At 46.7% G+C, this 18,756-nt stretch overlaps 1 protein-coding gene across 4 annotated transcripts in view; it reads right to left on the bottom strand.

Moving 5' to 3' along the window:
• Positions 1-17,311, bottom strand: part of ELK3 (ETS transcription factor ELK3) — a 75,145-nt gene extending 57,834 nt beyond the window's left edge. For 3 of the 4 annotated variants that reach the window (XM_067469132.1, XM_060777281.2, XM_060777283.2), the window contains exon 1: positions 16,825-17,311. The gene's annotated coding sequence lies outside the window, so the exon portion shown is untranslated. Of the gene's footprint in view, positions 1-14,464; positions 14,532-16,824 lie in introns of those variants that run through there. The other variant, XM_060777282.2, reaches the window with a different exon arrangement.
• Between the last annotated feature and the right edge of the window lie 1,445 nt (positions 17,312-18,756).

Raw genomic sequence — 18,756 nt, 5'->3', positions numbered from 1 at the left:
AAGCTAATGGCGCTCCATGCAGTCATGCTGGCCACATGACCTTGGAGATTCTATGGACAATGCCAGTTCTTCAGCTTAGAAATGGAGATGAGCACCATCCCCCAGAGTCAGATACGACTACACTTAATGTCAAGGGGAAACCTTTACCTTTTTAGTCCCAGTAAATCATTAGGAATGTAGGTAATTCAACACTTTTTGCATTCTGGTGATTCAAGAGTACTGGACTGATTCAGTAAGTGAGTGTAACTTATGTGAATGTTGACTTACCAAAGTTCCACTGATTCAGTGGGTCTCTTCTAAAAACTGGAGCTAGGCAATATAATCTGGGATGGGCAAGAAGTAACCTCGTGGCATCCACCTGCCACACAAGCCTTCTCATCCCTAACGCAAGATAGGCCCATTTAACATGGTTTTGCCCCACATTAGGCAAAGTTGAAGGACACTGTTGAACTTCGTCGAATCTCCACTGTCTCGCTTTAGGGTAGTATAAACAATTCGGCCAGTTCTAATTTGGCACTGGTGCCACAATTCAGCCATCCCACTTTCCCTGGGCTCTGTGCTATGGGGACAGAGGAGTGACACCTAACAAAACTCCAAAGAGCTCATGGCCATACCTGGGCACCATTGTGGATGTTAATAAAGACACCCATTTGACTCAGGAGAGGGAAAGTGGAGTCTGTAGACATCGGTAATGATGATCCAGGATGGCCAGGAGCACTTTGAGGCCACCACAATGAATAAGGGTGGCCATTCAGCAGGAACAAACCAATTTCAGCCATGTTGCATGGTCAGGACCCCATCCCGTTGCCACAAAGGACAGAGGCGAGCAATGAAACCATCCCCAGAGATGGTATGGAGGGACACATCCTAACTGGAACTAATGATTTTATAGTTAAACCTAAATCTAGTTTGAAAGTAACTATTGAACTTAGACCTAATAAATGTATTATAACATAACTTTCATGAAGTAGGGTACAGCTAAATTCAGATGCATAAAAATTACCCACAATTTCAGGTATAGATGTAGAATAGACATTTACAGGTAGGATTGCATGTAGATGACAGGGGCAGAGGGAAACCAAATGTACAACGTACTCACCATGATAACTGCATATTAAAATTAGCATTCATAAACCTTTGCTAATCCAATTTCAGTGCCTAATGCAATTTAGTTGCCCCACACATTAACCCTATTTAAAGCACAATAATCCAGTTTCAACAACCAGTGCAACTTAGTTACACCACAATAAATATAAATATGAAAATGACGGCAATGCTCCTCAATCTGTGTTTTATGACAAATTCTGAAAGAAATTGAACTACTAATAGAAAGAGTCTCCAAATGCACACCCAGTTGAAAAAAATTTGTATTTCTTTTTAAAAATATAAATTATAATGACTTCTTCTAAGGAACAGTTGTTTTGTTGGGATCTACAAATTATTAATGAGATATCTAGCTGCCTAACTAAAAGAAATAATGGTCTTCTGTTTGGAACTATTGACTACATAACAAATCCATTAAATCAGACCAAAAATTCATGTAGACTAGCACTGCCTACAACCAATGGGAAAACTCACAAGTAGGACACAACTGAGATAAACACTATTGTTTGCTCCTAACAGTTGGTGCTCAGGAGGCATCTGGACAGATTTAAAAGTTCCACATTCCACGACCCCCTCCCCCCCCCCCCCCCCCCCGATTTTATACTGGATTAAAATAAACCTATGGTGTTCCTGAGAGTTTTCTTGATAAGATTTGATCACAGGCTGGGTTTTAGCACAGCAGGTTAATCACTGGCTTGCAGTAAATCTTGCCAACCTAAAGGTTGACAGTTCAAAGCCTGCATCAGGGTGAGTTCCTGGCCTTTAACCCAGCTTCTGCCAACCTAGCAGTTTCAAAAACAGCAATGTGAGTTGATAAATAGGTACTGCATGATGCGGGATGACACCCATAAGAAAATGCCAGAAAAATGCTGGCAATCCGATTAGGGAGGAAGTTTACGATCAAAGCTCTTCAGCAGGGAAAGTAGAACGACAGAACCCCGCCACCCTCCATGGCCAAAACTGAACACAGCCTCCAGGATGCCAAAGATGGGAAAGCCTATATATACCTCTATCTATGTACAGTTCTTTGCCTTGTCAGTGTACACTGAATGTGTTCTGTGATCCACTCTGAGTCTCCTTTGGGGTGAGAAGGGTGGAATACAAATACTGTAAATATTGCTCTTGCCTTCCTCTGAGGGTGAGAGAGTATATCATCCACAAGGTCACACAGTGAGCTTCCATGCCTGAGCCAGGATTCAAACCTGGTTTCCAGAGCTGTACCCAAATGCTCAATTCAATGTACCATGATTGCTCTCTAATACACACTTAACTGACATATTTCCAAGAGAAGTTACTGTTAATTTTCAATTACAGATTTTAAGGACGTATTTAGCATATTGTGGCAAACACTGCTTGATTAATTTGCTTACTTTAAATCACCAACAGATGTAATTTTCTTTCAGAAGTTACTTTTCCATTAACTCCATACCTCACAGTTTGATATAATCTACCAGAATTCGCTGTGCACTTCCTGGCCATTTTTTTTAAATTTAAAAATCTACGATGGATCTTCCATATACATACACATATGCATACACGTGGATGGAATGTAAGATGATAGTTCACAAAGTTACAAGGGCCTCTACTTGGATGAGTTTGGACACAAAGGAAGCAGGGAAGGATTGAACCTGAGACTCCTTGAAAGGTTGTTCAAATCCGATCACAACGACCAAGCCATATTTTCTATGACCACCACCCTTCAAAGACTTTCAGGTCACCAGCTTCCTTCATGTGCACTGAATAGCTGCTTCCTTTCTTGCTTTTTAGGCAAACCATGGTTTGCCTTTTCCACTAAAACAGAAAATTATAGTTTCTGTTTGTCCTGAAAATCAGAATCTGGTTACTAATCCAACCTCACAGGGTGACCATGTGGCATCACTAAAGCATTAAACTAAGAAAAAGTGAGAGAACTGCCATAAATAGCTTCCGGTTCCGGTTATGGCGGTCAGCAGCAAAACGCTGAGCTGCGCCGCTTGAATAATTCAATCAGGGGGAATCCGGCCGACCCCCCCCCCCTCTCGACCATCTTGGAACGGGGAAAGAGAGACCCAAACCCCACGGGTCTGGAAGAGACCCGAGTGTTCTGGGGGGTGCCAAGGAGCCAAAGATAAGGAACCGGGAAGGCGACAGGGAGCGCCGTCACTCCAACGCGGCCGGCTCCCTTCCTCCCTTGACAAGATCACTGCCCCAGAGCCTACCGGTGAGTGCTGGAGCCCACTGTGGGGGGTCGAGCCGCAGCTGTGCCGCCGCTGGGACTGCTGGGACTGCCGCTGAGGCGGCCTAGGAGGAGACTCCATCGGGCTTGCTAGGCCTCCACAACGACGCTCCTTTCCTCCCGCCGCCCCGGGGAAGGAGGAGAAGGCAAGACCGCCGCCCCGCAATTTCATCGGGCCTGCTAGGCCTCCATAGCGACGCTCCTGTCCTCCCGCCGCCCGGGGGAGGAGGAGTAGGCAAGGCCGCCGCCCGCGATTCCATCGGGCCTGCTAGGCCTCTACAGCGACGCTCCTTTCCTCCCGCCGCCCCGGGGGAGGAGGAGAAGGCGAGGTTACCGCCCCACGACCCCATCGGGCCTGCCGGGCCTCCATAACGACACTCCTTTCCTCCCGCCGTCCCGGGGGAGGAGGAGAAAGCAAGGCCGCCGCCCCGTGATTCCATCGGGCCTGCCAGGCCTCCACAGCGACGCTCCTTTCCCCCCGCCGTCCCAGGGGAGGAGGAGAAGGCAAGGCCGCCGCCCCGCGACTCCATCGGGCCTGCTAGGCCTCCACAGCGATGCCCCACGATTCCATCGGGCCTGCTAGGCCTCTATAGCGACGCTTCTTTCCTCCCGCCGCCCCGGGGGAGGAGGAGAAGGCAAGGCTGCCGCCCCGCGACTCCATCAGGCCTGCTAGGCCTCCACAGCGACGCCCCACGACTCCATCGGGCCTGCTAGGCCTCCACAGCGACGCCCCTTTCCTCCCGCTGCCCCGGGGGAGGAGGAGAAGGCAAGGCCGCCGCCCCACAACTCCATCGGGCCTGCTACCGCCGCCCCACTGCAGGGGCTGGGCCACCGCCTGGACCATCTGAACGGCCATCATACCCTTCCATTAGGACGAAGCGACAAGACTGTGGAGGGTCTGACTGACTCGGTGCAGAACCCTGGGTAGTCACTTTGTGCTGGCCTTTCTTTGTGTAGACCTCATTTTTGCGTTGGCCTCTTTGTGTAGTCCTCTGTGTAGACCTTTGTGCTGGCCTTTTTGTGTAGTCCTCTGTGTAGACCTTTTTACCGGCCTTCTCTGCGCTAATACTTATTATGTAATACTGTGACTGACCAACTGTGACTGACCAACCGTGCTGTCCCATTGCCGAGTTGCCATCTCCGGAAGCCCCCATCTGCTTTATTCCAACCGTCCAGAGACTCCATCTGGGTCATAATGGCATCTAACTAACCTGCCATCATCTCATCCCCATAAGAAGGTGATTATATACCACCAGCGTAGTACATTCCTTGGCTATTATCTGCTGATAATGTGATATAAGTACGTAATAGAGCACTTTACGTAATAGAGCACTTTAAGGCACCTGCCATCTGCTGCTAATTGCACCAGCACTTACGCCTCTTCCCAGTCCCTCTTTGCCGCACTTTAGCTTTTTTAGCTACCGTTGAACCAGTGTTGGGTACTCATTGCACTTTAGATCTAGCATTTTATGAATACGCCCAACGGCACGTAGTTGCTGACTGAATTATTATTACTGACGGTTTTGCACCTAGGACTTGTGCACTTTACGAACCATCCTACTGGTGTGGCCAGAACATCCAACACCACCTGTATTGCTGCTATCCATGTGGTCCCCCATCCCCCTTTGTGTACTGTCCCTGTTACTATTGTATAGCGGAAGGAACAGGGGAGGAGGTGGGCTGGAGCCTGTAAATAAAAATGAGGTGGGGAGGGGGGTAGAGGGGAAGAAAGGATATTGGCAAGGACTGAAAAATCAAACAACGAACAAAGCAGAAAGCAAGATCTTGTCTTTAGACTGCGGCATGGAGGGGGGGAGGTGTTCCATTAGCCGAGGGGCCCCCATAGAGGTCGTGGTGGGAAGGAGGAGATGCGGGAGAAGGAGACCTCGAATTCGGCCTAATTCGGACCGCTTATCCATATTAACAATCCCCAACCGGTCTCCTAAGGTAAATTGGTGTAACCAGGTGAGCGGGCCCTCTGGTTTGAAGGTGGTGTTGTTGAACGCCAGATCTGTCAACGAAAAAACGACCTGGATCCAGGATTTAATCCTGGAGGAGCGGGCAGATCTGGCGTGCATCACGGAGACCTGGCTGGACGAAGCGGGGGGCGTAAACCTCTCCCAGCTTTGTCCTCCAGGCTTCTCCGTGCAACACCAACCAAGAGCCGGAGGACGGGGAGGCGGGGTCGCAGTGGTCTATAGAGATTCCATCCATCTGACCAGGAGTCCCATCCCGCAGACCACAAATTTCGAATGCGTCCACCTGAGGGTGGGTGACCGGGACAGAATAGGGATTCTTGTAGTGTACCGTCCACCTCGCTGCACTACAGTCTCCCTGCCTGAGCTAGCGGGGGTGGTCTCGAGCCTGGTGGTGGAGTCCCAACGGCTCCTTGTGCTGGGGGACTTCAACATCCATGCCGAGGCGACCCTCACAGGAGCGGCTCAGGACTTCATGTCTGCCATGGCAACCATGGGGCTGTCCCAACAAATAACTGGCCCCACCCACTGTGCTGGACACACATTGGACTTGGTTTTCTGCCAGGGATGGGAGCAGGGTGGCGGTGTGGAGGAGTTGTCTATCTCTCCGTTGCCATGGACCGACCACTTCCTGATCAGATTTAGGCTTACTGCGCCCCCTAACCTCCGCAAAGGTGGAGGACCCACTAAGATGGTCCGCCCCAGGAGGCTTATGGATCCGAATGGATTCCTGACGGCTCTTGGGGATTTCCCCGCTACCTCGGTAGGTGACCATGTCGAAGCCTTGGTCGCTCTCTGGAATGGGGAGATGACCAGGGCAATTGACAGGATCGCTCCGGAACGTCCCCTCTCAAGTAACCGAGCTAAACCAGCTCCTTGGTTCACTGAGGAGCTGGCAGCGATGAAGCGAAGGAAGAGGGAACTAGAGAGCGTGTGGCGCTCGGACCCAAGCGAGCCAAATCGAGCACGGTTTGTGTCCTTTCTAAGGGCATATGCCGCGGCAATAAAAGCCGCAAAGAAAACTTTCTTTGCGGCCACTATTGCGTCTGCAAAAAACCGTCCGGCGGAGTTGTTTCGGATTGTCAGAGGTCTTTTAACTCCCCCTACCTCAGGTGGGAGCCCTGACAACTCGGCCACGCGCTGTGAAGCATTTGCTCGGTTCTTTGCAGACAAAGTCGCTTTGATCCGTTCTGGGCTGGACGCCACATTAAATGCAGTCTCTGTGGATGTGACACAAGCACCTGCTTGTCCTATTTTGATGGATTCTTTTCAGTTTGTGAAACCCGAGGATGTGGACAAGATACTTGGAGGAATGAGGCCTACCACGTCCATCCTAGACCCCTGCCCATCCTGGCTTCTGAAAGAGGCCAGAGGGGGATTGGCTGAGTGGGTAACGGTGGTGGTTAATGCCTCCCTTCGGGAAGGCACGATTCCAGCGAGCCTAAAACAGGCTATTATAAAGCCGCTGTTGAAGAAACCATCACTGGACCCCACCAAATTTGACAACTTTCGGCCTGTTTCCAATCTTCCCTTCTTGGGCAAAGTCATGGAAAGCGTGGTGGCCTCACAACTCCAGGTATTCTTGAGAGACACGGATTATCTGGATCCGGCACAGTCTGGCTTCAGACCGGGACATGGTACCGAGACGGTCTTGGTCGCCTTAGTGGATGATCTCCGCCGGGAGCTAGACAGGGGGAGTGTGTCCCTGTTGGTGCTCCTGGACCTCTCAGCGGCCTTCGATACCGTCGACCACGGTATTCTTCTGGGACGCCTTGCAGAGATGGGCCTTGGGGGCACCGCTTTGCGGTGGCTCCAGTCATTTCTGGAGGGTCGTACCCAGAAGGTGTTATTGGGGGACTCCTGTTCAACACCACAGCCTTTGACCTGTGGTGTTCCTCAGGGTTCCATACTGTCCCCCATGCTGTTTAACATCTACATGAAGCCGCTGGGTGAGATCATCCGGAGTTTCGGGGTGCGGTGTCACCTGTACGCAGATGACGTCCAACTCTGTCACTCCTTCCCACCTGCTACTAAGGAGGCTGTCGAAGTCCTGAACCGGTGCCTGGCCGCTGTGACGGTCTGGATGAGGGCGAACAAACTGAAATTAAATCCAGACAAGACAGAGGTACTCCTGGTCAGTCGCAAGGCCGAGCAGGGTATAGGGTTACAGCCTGTGCTGGACGGGGTCGCACTCCCCTTGAAGGCGCAGGTTCGCAGCTTGGGTGTGACCCTGGACTCATCGCTGAGCCTGGATCCCCAGGTTTCAGCGGTGACCAGGGGAGCATTTGCACAGCTTCGGCTCGTGCGCCAGCTGCGCCCGTATCTTGGGAAGTCTGACTTGGCCACGGTGGTACACGCTTTGGTCACATCCCGCCTCGACTACTGCAACGCTCTCTACGTGGGGATGCCCTTGAAGATGGCCCGGAAGCTCCAGCTAGTCCAGCGCGCGGCAGCCATGTTGTTAACCGGAGCGGGACGCAGGGAGCACACAACGCCCTTGCTGTCCCAGCTCCACTGGCTGCCGATCTGCTACCGGGCCCAATTTAAGGTGCTGGTATTATCCTACAAAGCCCTAAACGGTTCCGGCCCAAAATACCTTGAGAACCGCATCTCGGCCTACGAGCCCACGAGGACCTTGAGATCATCTGGGGAGGCCCTTCTCTCGGTCCCGCCTGCCTCACAGGCACGCCTGGCGGGGACAAGAGAGTGGGCCTTCTCGGTGGTGGCCCCCCGGCTATGGAACTCCCTCCCTGCTGAAATCAGACAGGCGCCTTCCCTCATGGCCTTCCGCAAGGGCCTGAAAACCTGGCTCTTCGAAAAGGCCTTCAACTAAGTGCTATGCTTTTGGAATGACCACCGGAATGGACTATGACTATGAGATTGATTATGACCCCAAACAAGACGAAGCGGATTTTTAGTTTAATTAGTTGTGTATTAGTAAGATGTTGTGTTATGGTCTTGACCTATTGTAAACTGTTGTCTTTTCTATGTTCTATGTTCTGTACACCGCCACGAGTCGCCCTCGGGCTGAGAGTGGCGGTTAACAAGTGCAAATAATAAATAAATAAATAAATAAATAAATAAATAGAGAATGAAAGACAGGGAGAAGGGAGCATACAAGCCCAGGACTCCTTGAATATTTGTTATGATAGTAACAAATCATGGTTTAATGATTTGTTTGAATTATCTTTGTGCCTTAGTAGAAGAGTAATATAAATATTTTTGACTTCTACCTAATCTTTGTATTTTCTCACCCTTTCCTATACTTGTTTCTAGGTTATATTTGCAGAGGAGCTCCACAGATCTCTTTAACAGTGACTTGAACTGAAATAAATGGACTTTATTGCAAAACACATATAAATACAAATGCATTTCTCAGCATTTCATTCATTGTGCCCTCCAGATGTTTTAGACATATTAAATCTTCCTTCAGCATTGGCCATGCTAACTTGAGATGGAAGGACTTGTAAGACAAAACATCTGAAAGGCATCAGGTTTGGAAAGGTTGGTTCATGAGAGGCTTGAGGCCCCAAATCCCCGGGAAACTACACACCCCAATCAGGACATCTCTTCCCAAATTCACCAATTATAGCTGCAATTATGCAGCTGGAATTGCCTATTTACACCGATCAGTATGTACACAGAAAACTGCTTCATTAATGACACAGGTACCAGATCCTGGTGAAGCATCATTATAACATCAATGCACACATAAACATGGCTTATGAGGATGGAATACTGTTGGCTCTCCATATCCATGGATTCTGCAATCTCAAATTCTACCATTTGCATATTGAAAAGAAATAAACATTGATTTTGTTATTTTATTTCAGGGCTGGTATTTTACTACGCCATGGGACTTGGGTATCCATGAATTTTGTTATCTACAGAGGTATGGAAGCAAACTCCAGCAGACACCATGGGCCTTTTGGGACAGTCCACAAGACACTATTCCTTGGCCCTTTGTGCCTTTCTACATATACACCACATGCAACTTTCAAACTCTACTTCTGCTTACAGGTGAAGAGAAAAGGGAGGGAGTCAAGGGCAATTCAGGCAATGAAGGCACCATTTGGACTCCAAGAGGAAGGAAAAGGAGAGCGCCACTTCATCACCAACTCTCTTCTCCTCCAAGCTAAGACCAGCTACTTCTTTCTAATCGGAACTGCCTTTCCTTATCCCTCCTTACCATTAAGCAACAGCAATGGTCCTCCCAGGCCTTGGGAAAGGGGAGGATATCGAACCCCATGGACAGAGTGTAATGATCTGCACATTTGATGTGGATTTTTGCCCCAATTGTGGCTTTAAAAGTCCTGTTATTTATCTGATTATCAACTGCAACACCTTGTGCCAAATGTAATACAGTACTGTGTTTTCCTACTAAGTGGTAGTAATTGACCTCCAGGCTCTTGGGGATTATGTTTTTCTTTCTCACCACTATACAGCATAAATGGTAAGGGAACAGTTTTTAGATTATGCAGTTCAGAGTCTTATAAGCAAGACTGTGTCTAACACAGATTAAAAAGAGTTATCAGAATTGTGTATTCACTGTGCAAGTCAATTAAAAATAATCATTTTAAAACTTCCACCAACTTTTGATCCACTATTCTCCAAATTAACTTTAAAATGTGTATGCAATGCTGGATGAAATGTGCGAAAGTGGTAGAAGCAGTGGATTTTCCACTGACTGAGATATATCACAACTAAACCTGTGTAGCATCCATATTGTAGAATTAATGAAGTTTGACATCACTTTACCTGCCATGGCTCAATGCTATGAAAACATGAGATCTGCAGTTTTACAATGTCTTTAGCCCTCTTTGCAAAATGGGCCCCATAAAACTTGGAACTGTAACCATGCTAGGAAAAGTGATGTCAAACTGCATTAATTTTCCAGTGTAGATGCATCCTTACTCCCTCTAACTCAGTTGTTCCCGACCTTTTTATTTATTTATTTTTTGAGCAGAGATCCCTTGACCAGGAACCACTGACTAGGGACCACTTGACCTAGTACCACTTGACCAGGGACCATTTTGACCAGGGACCACTTTGATAAAGGATCACTCTCCAACATTAGTACCAAAGGGGTTACGAATCAGTTTTTGCTCACCCACAGAATCTGCTCACCCACGGAAACCCATATTTAATAATTTAGAGTCATGGACCTTCTTTTAGGTCTCATGGCCCACCAGTGAGCCACAGCCCATGGGTTAGGAACCACTGCTCTAACTGGAAGAAGTAGAATCATGACATTTTATTCAAACATTTTCACATTGGCCTCATTCATACAGGTCACATAATTAACTCCAGGGGATATTTATAAGGATGCGTCTACACTACTTGTTTGCTGATTAGATATAACTCTACTATAGACAAGCACTCAACTTCTAAGACTAGCCACCAGCTTCTAAGATATTCATGACCCAGCACCAACAAGCTCTCTACCTTAAATTGCAATTTATTAATGACTTTACCCTTCACTTGTTTATGTGCCTTCCTCTTGTCTCCCTCTTATTCCCTTGATAACTATTGGTCATTTTATCTTTTTAACAGAGGCTGGATGGCCATCTGTCAGGGGTGCTCTGAATGTGATTTTCCTGCTTCTTGGCAGGGGATTGGATAGGCTGGACCATGAGGCCTCTTCCAACTCTACAATTCTATGAAAAGTTTGGGATGTTGTTTACAGCAAGAATATATTCAGACATTTCAGACATTGCTACAAAATGACGTCGTATAATTTTGTCAGGTTTTCGGCTGAACTGGGAATTTTCTGTTATTGTTCTAATTTACAATTTATTTATTTGGCAATATCTATATTGAGATATTTGAAAAACTGTGAATTACTTTGATCTTCTTGGTAAAATGTTATTAAATAGTTTCAATAATCTTAGTTTCAATAATCATAAAATGACCTCATCATATAAACTTGGGATTGTTAATATTTTAAAATATGTTCACACATACTTAATAATGGGAGTATAACAGTGCAGAAGTATATTAACAGTATTGTTTTTCATCTAATCTACGTTCTATCCAAACTTAAACTCTAGGGATGCACACTCTTGTCATTTTAACAAGTTGTATGTGCACAGAACTAACAGTGTGGCAACTGCTGACACCAGTGTATGTACATATGTATAGTATATGTATCTTTCTACTCCTGAGAGGAGATGTTGTCATGTTTATTTATACCTCACTTTTTCTATCCACAAAGAGACTCAAAATTATAGCTTTTTCTTTAAAATAATTTAAAATGCATTATATAAGTAGCAACGCAGATGGAGTTGTCAGAAATATATGATTCTATAAACATCTTGAATGCTGCTTGCATATCTTATATAATAATCACAAAATCAAGTGTATGTGTGCTAAACTATAAGTAGTGAAATAGCGTGAACGACAGAAGAAAGAGCTATATTAGCAGCCTGGGGGAACCTTGTGTTTTACAGTAGGATTTTTTAAAAGAAGAAAAACAAAAACGGGGGAGTAAGGAAAAGACCCCAAAGCAATTTAGTCACACTAGGCATGTTCAGTAGGCACAAAATGTTATGTGCTTGACTGGCGACCGAAGAGGACAGGAAGCCAGAAAGGAAGAGAAGTGGAATGGAGCGTCAGAAAGGCCCAAACTGGCTGACTGCAATCTTGACCAGAAACATGCCACAATGCAACATCTTCTTGCAAATCACATTTATCAGTATCTTAGACATATCCTAAAGCTCCCTGGGGCAGGATGAGCCACTATTTGTGGGTCACTACGTAAAAGACTCTGCTTCATTTCACTGCTGTTGTCCAAACAGATAAGAGGCACTCAAAGTATATTTTTAAAGATCAAAACGAACCCGTTGAAGAATACACCTGATAGCAAACTGGGGCTCAGCATAGATACTGAAGAATCCATTCAGTATGGTTCTCCTTCTTCCTGAAAGGAGACGCTAGATCAGGCATGGCAAACTTTGGCCCTCCAGGTGTTTTGGACTTCAACTCCCAGAATTCCTAACAGTTGGTAGGCTATTTAGGAATTGTGGGAGTTGAAGTCCAAAACACCTGAAGGGCCAAAGTTTGCCCATGCCTGCACTAGATCATCAAGCTACTACACTTCCCAAACTTTTTTCAAAATGCTCCAAAGGACAGCACATACAACAGTCGACACTTGAAGTTACACACATGGTCAACACCTCCTTCCTAACAAACATATCAATGTAAGATTTAATTTATATAAAGAACTTCTAGCCACTACACCCATCTGGAATTCTGCAAACAAGGCTGAAATACCCATCTCATCCTGAGGTAAGCCGCCCCTTTTGGGAGTCGCTCATGTCAGGAGCGACTTCAGAAACTGCAAGTTGCTACTGGTGTGAGAAAATCAACTGTCTGCAGGGACGCTGACCAGGGGACGCCCGGATGTTTGATGTTTTACCATCCTGTGGGAGGCTTCTCTCATGTCCCCATATGAGGAGCTAGAACTGAGACAGGAGCTCACCCTGCTTCCTGGATTCAAACAAGCAACCTGTCAGTCAGCAGTCCTGCCAGCACAAAGGTTTAACCCATTGCGCCACTGGAGGCTTCTGCGATATAAATAAAGTTGTTGTTGTTGTTGTTGTTGTTGTTGTTGTTATTATTATTATTATTATTTTACTGAATTTTTAGCCCATCCCTGAACCTGGATGGAAGGCAACAAAATCAAAATTGAAACTCAAAAATCACCAGTGCCCACTAAAACACACATCTGTAATACTTGCCATGTATATGGGCTCCCTATTCTGGAATAAGAATATTTGTGCATGTAAGCAGTTTCCTAGATATCTGATCACCTTTTCATCTAAAAATATGAACTAGAAAGCAACATGTGTCCTTAAGCTTTGGACAAGTTTATCTTCAGCCATTCATAAGAAATGCATGGCTTAATGTAAATAAAGTTTGGTTGCATGCTGCAAGCCAGGGCTGATACTGAATGTGAGACTCCCTCCTGGGCACACAGAAGACTGGGCGACTTGGAAGATGCTGAACACACTACACTCTGGCACCACAAGGTGCAGAGCCAACCTTAAGAAATGGGGCCACAAAGTGAAGTCCACGACATGCGAGAGTGGAGAAGAGCAAACCACAGACCACCTACTACAACGCAGTCTGAGCCCTGCCACATGCACAATTGAGGACCTTCTTACAGCAACACCTGAGGCACTCCAAGTGGCCAGATACTGGTCGAAGGACATTTAGTATAATGCCAAGTTTTAAAACTCTGTGTTTTTAAAAATACATAACAACTGTACCCTCGGTTCACTTCTGATATGATAAATAAATAAATGTAAATAATATTCTTTAGTTGTTGATAATGGGTAGGTGGACATTTAATTTCAATAATGTCAGATTAAGACTTTAAAACTGTCACACTTTTTTGTTTGAACAAATGCAATAATACAATTATTTGCTGGATCAACATTTTGCATACTAAAAACAGCCAAGAGGCAGAAAGGAAGAGGCACATGAGGCCCAAAGGCCAAGGCCTTTGATCACTTTACATAGTTCCTCGGGAGAATGTGTGGAAATATGAACAATCTGAACATCAAAGCACCAAACCCTTAAAAAGGTTACCAAGACAAAGTTCTTCTTTCGGAGAGAAAACTAAAATGAAATCTTTGTGTCATTCTGTCGTCTGCAAAAAGCCGTCCAACATCGCATGACCCAAAGGATGCAGCATTCAAATCGGCTTAGTCCCACCCACTCCTAAAGAAAGATATAGCTTGTCTCAAAACAAGTTATATCTTTATTGAGGGGTGGCAGAAAGGCTGAGTGGACTCCACAAAACCCTCCTGTGTTAGGGAACGGAAACGCCTAATGAGATTAGTTGGTGTGTGCAGACATTACTTAGCCATGACTAAATGGGCTCTCTTCCTGCAGCCAATGGAAAATTCAGGGAACTTTTTCCTCCTGCAGCAGCATCGGAGTCCCTCTAACCTTCACCAAAACCAGATCCAAAAACAACTCTCTCTCTCTCCTTTTCTTCCCCTCCCCTCTTCTTCTGGAGCTGATGGTGTAAAAGGGATAAAAAGGGATGGAGAGAGTAAGAGAGAGAGAGTTGTTTGGTGGAGGAAAACAGAGTGAGAGTGGAGGAAATGTGCTCCTTCTCCATAGACTACAAAGGAAACTGCAAAAGAGCAAACACATAAACCTGAGAGGGAGAAAGCCACAGAGTTTCTTTGTGAGCAGCAGCAGCAGCCGTGAGTCATTTTCAAGATGTTGTCTGCTGCCAGTTTCAAACCGGAAGCGCATGGCAATTAGTCTTGCTGTTTCCAGACAAGCCAGAAACTCTCCCAACGCTCCCTTCCCCCCAGCAGCCCCCCCTTTGGGGCCATTCCTTCCTCTCCTTCCAAGCCCCCACAACCCCCAGCAAGATGCCTTGGACCTGAGCAAACTCCAGTCTTCATTCCTCGAGACTCCTTTCCTTCTTTCCTTCTCTACACAACAGCCAAAGTCATTGTCTTGGCCAGATGGTCCATGTGGTTGCTACAAAAGGGGTTTCCCAACACATGTGGACAGCTGCACGCCTGCAAAATGCACAACAGTCTCCACAACCCTCCTTGCTCCATTTCACTCCCCTTTTAGGGTGCATTCACACTAAGGAATGAATGCAGTTTGACCCCACTATTAACTGCCAGGGTTCAATGCTATGGAATCTTGGGAGTTGTATTTTGATATGCTTTGGCAGAGAAGGCCAAAGACCTTGCACAACTGCTGCTCCCCTGACTGTATTGCTCAGAACTGGGTCCTCCCTCCAAGTATTTTGGACTTCAACTCCCACCATTCCTAACAGCCTCAGGCTTCTTCCTTGTGTGGCTGAGGGAAAAAGGAAAAAGCCTGAAGCAGCTAGGAATAATGGGAATTGAAGTTCAAAACACCTGGAGGGAGGACCCAAGTTTGCCCATGCCTGGTACAGCTGCTTAAGTGGTGTCAGACTGCATACTCCTCCAGTGTAGATGCACCCTTAGAAAGTCTGACTCCACGTGAAACGGTCCTGCATCAAGGCTATAGAGTCATGGGAACTATCTTGAGCTTTCATTGCCATTTAACAGCTTTTCTCAACCTGGGGATCGGGACCCATGGGGGGGGGGGGGGGTTGGGGGATGTTAGAGGGGTCACCAAAGACTATCAGAAAACACCGTCTTTTCTGTTGCTTATGGGGGTTCTGTGTGGGAAGTTTGGCCCAATTCTATCGTTGATGGGATTCAGAATGCTCTTTGATTGCAAGTGAACTATAAATCCCAGCAACTACAACTCCCAAATGTCAAGGTCTATTTCCCCAACTCCACCAGTGTTCACATTTGGGCATATTGTGTATTCAATGTCAAGGTCTATTTCCCCAACTCCATCAGTGTTCACTTTTGGGCATATTGCGTATTTGTGCCAAGTTTGGTCCAGATTTATCATTGTTTGAGTCCACAGTGCTCTATGGGTGTAGGTGAACTATAACTCCAAAATTCATTATTAATGCCCACCAAACCCTTCCGGTATTTTTTTGTTGGTTGTGGGAGCTCTGTGTGCCAAGTTTGGTTCAATTCCATCATTGGTGGAGTTTAGAATGCTCTTTGATTGTAGGGGAACTATAAATCCAAGCAAGTACAACTCCCAAATGACAAAATCAATTCCCTTCCAACCCCATCAGAATTCAAATTTCGGCATATTGGGTATTCGTGTCAAATTTGGTCCAGTGAATGAAAATACATCCTGCATATTTACATTACAATTCATAACACTAGCAAAATTACAGTTATGAAGTAGCAACGAAAATAATTTTGTGGTTGGGGGTCACCACAAGATGAGGAACTGTATTAAGGGGTCACAGTATAAGAAAGGTTGAGAAACACTGCCATAGTGTGCTAGTGTTTCTCCCAACTAGAACTCCAAAGCACTGAGCCCTGACAGTTCAAGTGGTGTCAAACTGCTTTCATTCCACAGTGCAGATGCGGCCCCACGTGGGGGCCTATCCATACACTCAAGTGGGGGGGGGGGTCACTGTTTGCATAGAGAATCCTGGTAGATTCCACAAACCACAGAGCAACTGAGGCACACCAAGAAGGGCTTCCTTTGGGGCACTTTGGTGGGAGTTTGTTGTCTGGTCCCTGCAGTGAAACAGCAGGAAATGTCCAAAGGAGATGGGGCCATGGGTGCCTTCTCTCCTCCTTTGGGAAGCCAGGAAAACCCTTGAATGATCTCCTTCAAACAGACCACCCCCCCAATTGCCAGATGGCACTTTTGTCTGGCACCACAACCAGCTCCCTTCTTTTCCCTGGATCCTGTTTGAATGGCAAAATTATGCCATGTAGTTTAACAACCTCACGAAACTACAAACTCCAGAATTCTGCAGGAGGCAGAAACCGGATTTTAAGTGGATTTTTTCTCTAGTGTGATGAAGTGGGAACCCCTTTTTTCCATCCCACCCCAATCCCTGTCCAACTCTTCCCCACCTGCCCCCCCCCCCCTTCATCCCAGCCTTTTCTCTCCCTTCCCAACTTCCAACTTCGACCCACTTACCCAAACACTGGTGGGCTTCTTCTCTCCTCGCCGTCTTTAAAGGGAGCTGGGTAAAATCCCCTTCGTTGCCATGCTGACAGTCCTCAGCAATGAGATCCTGGTTTGTTGGGGTTTCTTTTTCTCCCCCTTTGGCTCTTTTCTCTTCCAGAGAGAGAGAGAGAGAGAGAGAGAGAAAGAGAGAGCGCAGGAAGTTGGAGCAGTCAGACAGCGAGCCGGCTCACTTCCTTTCCTGCATTATTCCCCAGGCGGTTTGCAGTCTGTGTAAACAGGCTTTTCCTCCCTTCGCCCCTCTCTTCTGGCCACTGGTGTGCGAGGCAGCATTGCTGTAACATAAGACGCGCACACGCATCGTCAAGAAGAAGAAGAAGAAGAAGAAGGGGTGAAAGGGGGGGGGGGCTCAGAGGCAGGAGGCACACACTCCCTCACCCACACACACACACACACACAAGCCAAGGGACTCCTCCAGGCTCCCTCCTTCCACCTCCACCCCTTCCTGTTCTGGGGCACCCCGGGGAGGAGCCAACTGCAGGAGCAGCACACTCCAGGCAGCAGCCACAACTCCTACAAACTCAAAAGAAGAGTGCCTTGGAGACAGATTTGCCTCCTCCAAATGTTGGGATGGCAACACATGCAGTGGGCTCCACTCTTCCTGCAAGCCTGACCTCAAAGGTGTGGAGAAAGCTCTGTTGCATGCATACAAAAATGTCTCCTTGCGTAGACCATATTTCACATCATCGGCTCCATCTACACCAGGCATGGACAGACTTCGGCCCTTCCTCCAGGTGTTTTGAACTTCAGCTTCCATCATTCCTGACAGCCTCAGGCCCTTTCCTTTTCCTTTTCTGTGCTATTCAAAGCATGATAGCATAGAGAAGGGTCCCCAGGTTGTGATCTCACAACCTGGGGATCACAACCAGATACAGTGAAGACATCTGCCCTTGCACTATGCTACTCTGCTGCTGAGTATGCATCTCACCACGCTAAAACAGTAGATGTGGCTCTTAATGAGACATGCCACATTATCACGGGATGTCTGCACCCTACACCACTGGAAAATTACACTGCTCAGCCAGTATTGCACCACCTGACTTCCGCCGGGAAGTAGCAACCAGTAGTGAAAGGACCAAGGCAGTGACATCTCTGGCCCATCCCCTGTTTGGGTATCAGTCAGCACGCCAACGACTTAAATCAAGAAATAGTTTTCTAAGATCTACAGAGACACTAGCTGGAACACCTCAGCAAGCAAGAGTCCAAAACTGGCAGGCTAAAACCCAGAACCTCAATCAATGGCTGATACCAAATGAGAGACTCCCTCCTGGGCACAAAGAAAACTGGACGACTTGGAAGGTGCTGAACAGACTGCGCTCTGGCACCACGAGATGCAGAGCCAACCTTAAGAAATGGGGCTACAAAGTGGAATCCATGACATGCAATTGAGAAGAAGAGCAAACCACAGACCACCTACTGCAATTCCATCTGAGTCCTGCTACATGCACAATGGAGGACCTTATAGCAACACCAGAGGCACTTCAAGTGGCCAGCTACTGGTCAAAGGACATTTAATCGAATACCAAGTTTGCAAACTTTGTGTTCTGTTTGTTTGTTTGTTTTTTTGGGTTTTTTATGCAATACAATTGCTTGGTTTGCTCCTGAAACAATAAATAAATAAATAAATAAATAAATGAAGAAGGGTTAACACCCCTCTGGTATTTCTTTTGCTATCTATGCCTCTGTCCAGAAGATTTCACCTTACTTTCTGTCCCTGTGATAATTGGATTTTTTTTAATGGCTTGTTGGGGAAATAAGGATTGGTGAGAAAGCTTCAGTGGAGACCACTTTTCCCCGTGATAATAACTCTTTCAGGAGCGAATTTTGCTTCCTAGAGATAGATTTCTCTCACTTCCTGTTGTCTCACCCCATTCTTAATCATGA

Source organism: Anolis sagrei, chromosome 5, assembly GCF_037176765.1.
Source record: "Anolis sagrei isolate rAnoSag1 chromosome 5, rAnoSag1.mat, whole genome shotgun sequence".
Classification (NCBI taxonomy): Eukaryota; Metazoa; Chordata; class Lepidosauria; order Squamata; family Dactyloidae; genus Anolis; species Anolis sagrei.
This window is presented reverse-complemented; position numbering and strand designations above follow the sequence as displayed.